We start from the raw sequence: 6404 nt of genomic DNA, 5'->3' as shown, positions 1-6404 counted from the left end.
GGCTGTAAAGATGATAGCCACTTTCGGCTAAGAGTCGGCTCCCAACAAATCCTTAAGTCTAGAATCCTAAAAATAATATGTTGTCTGGGCTGTTCTCTTCTTAGGCATCTCGATTTGCCTTGTAGATAACATTTTTCACTCTGTCTTCTCACATACTTTTTTTTTTCAGACCAACTTTGTTTATGTCCTCTTCTTGAAATACAGAATGTCACATTGGATGGAGTCCCACCCCATGACTTCCATCCATAAATCCTCATGTTTAAAGATTGTGTGCCAAGTATAGTCATATTTGTAGGCATCAGCCTTATATCATTGATATATTATGAAGAATCAGTTCATCCTATAACATGTGCACACACTCCATTGTTCTCTTGACTTTGTCTAATTATATTTACTTTGGTATTTTCTCAATTTCTCTTGCCCTAGCAAGTGATTATTTTATTGTAATATTTTATAATAAAATTCTTTAACTTATTATTTGGTTATATTATTTTCCTGAATGAATTTTCTTCATGTATGTATGTACAATGTTTGTGTTTGTGAATATACATGTACATGTGCTTCTGTACAAGCAGTCATGTGTGGATGAAAACACATGTAGGCAACTGTGTGCATGAATACAGATGCCTTTCTCAGGTGTCACTCCTACATTCTACCTTGTTTGGAACAGTGTCCCTTTTCTCATTTTCTTCTGTGTAGGCCACAAAAGCTAGTCATCAAGGTGCTAGAAATTTTCTTGTCTTCTTATTCACCAATGTGTTGTAGTGATAAGATTACAAATGTTCACACTACTGCTCTCAGGTTAGCCATGGGTCTTGGGGATGGAAAGCCATGCTTGAGCAGGTTGTTCTTTTATCCCCAGATCCATCGCCTAGCCTTTTGACTTTCATAAAAAAATAGACACACACACACATTATGCTCATATAGTGTTTGTATAACTTATCTTAGTTATTTCTCATGACATTTCTCTACACAATTCTGACTGTGGTTTACTCCTGCTTTTCTAAGTCCATGAAATGGATTGATAAATGGTTATACACCTTCCAACATTTTTACTGAAGAAAGGCAGTGGCACAAACATTCCTCTTAGTATATTACTCTTACCGTGTTTCGTAAGTGTCAGCCTCAATTTTATTTCAATTGATGTCAATACATTTATGTATTTCTTTCATTTCCCATCATCTATTCAGTAGCTGTTTGGGAAATCTCTAATTTTTTAAGGCTGATTGATTTTTTGATTTTGAGACACAGTTTCAGTGTTTAATCCTAGATATTAACATAGAACACACTATACAGTTCAAGTTGACTTCAAAATTCCAGAGATCTACTTGCCTATGCCCCTGAAATTTTTCTTATTGTGGTGATTATTCCTTACTTCATGTTTGATTTCATAATAGTCACACAGGTTCATGATCTCATTTCGGTACCTCTGAATGTCTAAGACTTCCTTGTTACTTCATATGCAGTCTCTGGTAGTGTTATCCATGTAATAAAGCAGGTGAGGACAATGTGTAATTGTAAGGACATGTTCATCTAATAATATCACTAGGAGACTTAATGCAGGAGATTACTAGGTCAAGAAAATAGTGCGAGAAATCATTCAACCTGGCCAAAGAAAAAAAACATATTGAGAAGATTTTTTTTTTCTATAAACCATTTGCTATGCAAGCATAAAAACCAAAGGTTGGGTCTCCAAAATCTGAGTGAGTCTGATAACCAGGCTTTATCCAATCTCATAAAATGTAAGAACAGGTGAACCATGGACAAGCTGGCTAGCTAGACTGGTCTGATCAGTGTGCTCTGGATTCAGCAAGAGACACTGTCTCAGCAACGAAGGTGGAAAGTGATTGAATAAGACATTTAATGTCAAACCATGTCCTCCACATGTACATGCAAATATGTATAATATGTACACATACTACTGTATTCAGGTACACACACATACAAACTCTCATGTAAACATACCACATATATATGCATGCAAAATGTAATGGTCTGTTCTGCAGATATAGGGAAAAAATGTGTTATAAATAATTTAAATCATTTCTTAAATCTGATGCTTTGCTCTTTGGGTTTTGCCCTAAATGACTGGTGTATTGATGAAAGAAGGATATAAAGGATACTAATATTCACTGCCAGTTTGATTAGATTTTGAATAACCATTAAAATAAAAATGTGAGTATGTCTTTGAGTGTATTTCAAAAAAGGCACAACTAAAACAGAAAATCTCAACTATTACTTGAGCATAACCATTGGCAGAATACAGCGTAGACTGAATCAAAAGGAAAAAGCAAGCTGAATACAGGCCTTTATCTTCCATTTTTGTGACTACACGCAAAATGTGGCAATGTGTCATAGCTCTTAAAGCACAGCATAACATAGTACATGACAGACCCCATACATATATAACAAGTATCTGCAAAAGAAAGAGGCAGAAGAATTAGACTTGGAAAATTGTAGTAAAGGGGGTAGATGGCTGGAGTTATGGCTAAATAGGAAACAACAGGAATGGGTGATGGGTAAGCACTCAAAATCTTAAGACAATGAAGATGGCCCCTGAATAGTGAACATCTGTGATCCCTATATGTTTGTCTAGTGCAACAGAATCAGAACTTCTGTGTCCAAAAACCATACAATAATGGATTTCTTCCGTGTCAAGCCTATGAATTCACAGTGACTTGTCACATTAAGACTAGAAAATTAATATAATTTGTATATTTATTATGAAGAAAAATCCACAGAACTTAATGAATGTTGTATTTCTAATCAGGGTGCAAGGTTTTTATGCATTGAGAACTTATTTTATTATTATCACTCCAGACTGTTAGAGATAATGAGCTAAGGAACTCTGTCAGTCAGAAAAGCTGATACAGAGAAGCCTTAAGCCAAATACATAGCCCTCCAACTGCATAATCCATAGCCGTTCACATTGAAGTTGAGTTATTTTACCTCACCATCTGATGTCACCACACCTGATACCACATGACCTGATGCCATGACAACTGATGCCACACTTGAAGCATCACAAGGTGAAGAAAGTGGAAGAAGACAGAAAAAAAAATACTGGGTGAAACCTCAGATGTTTATATAGAACTAAGGGATCCAAATAATAATGCTGCCTTGTTCTTAACTCACAATAATTAATTCAGTCTCCCCATTTGTACTATATTCATTAAAAAGTCCATTTGAGGGCGTAAATGATGACATGTGCAGTATGCACAGGCTTAGTTGATGTGACTATTCAGAAACCTGCAGATTTTTGTCTGAACAAATACTAACTGATGCTTTCCTGCAGGGGCTGCTATACAGGGTGAATGATAATTCAGCCAGAGTAGTCAGATGCTCCTGCACAGTCACTCTGAACCGGATTGTGGCCTCCTTGATCTTTGTGGGATCAATTGACTGGTTTAACAGTGTAGAGAACAGCTGGGAAATAATACCCAGTTGCACAGGAGAGCAGCTACACAGAGTTCCAAATATCTTGGCCATCACAAAGAGAAACAACATGGCTTTGCCATTGACATTAGTAACATAAATAAAGATGATACTAGTATCTACTGCTGTATAATTTTTCAGAATGGGGATGGTGTGTCTTTTATAACAAGAAGATTCAATCTAGACCAGGTTTCAAGGTGTCTGAGAGTATGGCATTGAGGTTTTTTGTCTCTAATATATGGCAACAATTATGTTGCCCACTTTTTCTGTGAATAACAACCAAGAGGCCTGTTTGGTAGGTAGGTGCTAATGACCTGGTTTTATTACAAAAATAGGTCAGGTTGTTTACTACAACAATAGTGCAAAAGACTTGCCCATCTTGTTATGGTTAATGAAGAAATGTCTGTTTTACCTTTTCACCTGCCCGATATTCCGAGTCTCTCCCAAACTCACCCTGTTCTCTAACTGCACAGACAAGTTTTGAGACAGTTGAGCGACAAATGTAGTGACAGAGTTGGACATGGTCTACTGCCCTTCAGTAGCACTTTTTCTCCAGAGAGAAGGCCTTTTTATTTCATGCCCTATGCATCATTGAAGGCCTATTATGTGTTAGGGTCCAGTTTTCATTCCATGGAGATGACAGGGAATGCATAATGCAGTGTCTCATCTCTATGAAAGATATATTTTCCCTTCCATAAGAACCACAGTACTGGCTGGTTTTGTGTTTTAATGTGACACAGGATGGAGTTATCAGAGAGAAAGGAGCTTCATTGAAGAAATGCCTCCAGGAGATCCAGCTGTAAAGAATTTCCTCAATTAGTGATCAAGTGGGGAGGGCCCCTGGTGGGTGGTACCATCCCTTGGTTGGTAGTCTTGAGTTCTATAAGAAAGCTGAGCAAACCAGGGGAAACAACCCAGTAAGTAACATGCCTCTGTGGCCACTGCATCAGCTCCTGATTGTTGACCTGCTTGAGTTCTCTTCCTGACTTCCTTTGGTGATCAACAGCAATCTGGAAAGTGTAAGTTGAATAAAAGCTTTCCTCCTCAACTTGCTTCTTGGTCATGATGTTTGTGCAGGAATAGATACCTTGACTAACACAACCACCATGTCAGTACATATGGGATAGGGTATGTTTTTTCCTATCCTTCTTCATCTCCAGCACACAGAAAGATCCTAACACACTCAGGTTTCCTGGGGGATCTCTCAGTTCTGGTAGATGAACTACATAGGGTCGGACCCTTTTCTCTGAGCCTGTCTTGAAATCTTGTATTTCAGATATCTACTTTCACAAGATTGAATGAAGCTGAGACATGCCCCCATGATAGGTCTTGTGTGGGTGATGTGAGGTTCTGAGATAAGCCAGCAAGTTGCTTACATTCAATTTCCTGAAAGATGCACAGGAACCTCTTTTCATATATTAGTTCTCAGATATTAAGCCCAGGAAGGACATTCAGAAGTCTAACCACCCCAATGAAGATATGAGATGTCTTATATAGCTATGTCTTTGTAGTAGTTCTATGTATCATTAATATAAGGATCTGTATCAGAAGCTAGAAATAATTCTAATACAGGATCTTGTGAACTAGTTGCACAGAAAATGCTAATCAAAGTCTGTTATTTTGTCAAGCATTTACGTATGTATTTACTTAGTGTTTGATTGTGATGTGTGTGTGTGCGTGTGTGTGTGTGTGTACTAACAGTCAATGCTTGTGTTATGACTACTTGTGGGAGTCAGTTCTCTCCTTAAACTATGTGCTTTCTAGGTATTTAAATCAGGTGATCAAGCTTTGCAACAGCACCTTGACCCACTAAGGCCAGTCTCCAGCTCTGAATCAAAATTTCTTAAACACAGGCACTATCTCATGAAAGGTTTTCACCTACTGTTAAATTTTCAGAGGCTCAAGATGTGCCCCACATTCAAACACTGATGTCCAGTAGCAAGAGCTACTCTTCCCACTAATGTAATCTATATCTTCTGTCCATATAGAAACAGAGTAATCTTACCCTGTTAAACACAACATCATGTCAATAGATGAGAGGGTGACAGAGAAGGAAAGAGAGACACAGAAAGACACACAGAGAGACAAAGAGAGACAGAGAAGCATCTCTGGTAGGGAATGCTTCATTTGCTTCCACTTTTTGCTATAGAAACATACTACAGTGGATGATCCTGTAAAACCATCATCTTTTCCAGGAAGTACAATCAACCTGGCAAACTATGGAATCTATGGAATATTCAATTTAGAAAGAATTAGACAGCTTTCCCTTTTGGATGTAGAAACAACAATGATCCTTCCTTGCTTTTAACCAAGGCAGGAAGAGTAACTTCACTCTAACTTTGAAGTATCAACTCTAAGCAGTTTGCATATTTTCATCCTATGCTTGTAACTCACTGTCTTCCCAATTTATGACTCAGAGAAAGGAGGTAGTACAAAGAGAGATATGATGTTTTAGTTATTCAACTTTTTTCTGCTACTATACAGCAAATTGTATTGAGTGCTTGTGTGGCAGATTTTGAGTGTAATCAAGAATAAAAGTATTTGATATTGGAATGACTCCATCTTGTTCCTTGAGACCATTTGCTTGGAAAATTTTTTACAGCCTTTTACTCTGTGGTAGTGTTTGCTTTGTCACTGATGTGTGTTTCCTGTATGCAGAAAAATGCTGGGACCTGTTTACAAATCCTTTCTGTCAGTCAGTCTGTGTCTTTTTATTGGGGAATTGAGTCCACTGATGTAAAGAGATATTAAGGAAAAGAAGTGGAATTATGTTTTTACGGCTATATTCTTTGGGTTTGTTTTAAGAGTACATTCTTGCTTTTTCTAGGGTCTAGTTTCCCTCCTTGCTGTCTCTGACTGCAGCCTGTCCCACCTGTGATCCTGGTTGTGTCAGTACTCCTTGGAGTCTAGCTCTCTCTCGTATCCTGAAATACTTGTGTGACCAAGTTCCTAAAATCCTGTTGTATCAG

Source organism: Grammomys surdaster, unplaced genomic scaffold (genome assembly GCF_004785775.1).
Source record: "Grammomys surdaster isolate TR1022 unplaced genomic scaffold, NIH_TR_1.0 121255, whole genome shotgun sequence".
Lineage (NCBI taxonomy): Eukaryota > Metazoa > Chordata > Mammalia > Rodentia > Muridae > Grammomys > Grammomys surdaster.
Note: the sequence above shows the minus strand (reverse complement) of the source record.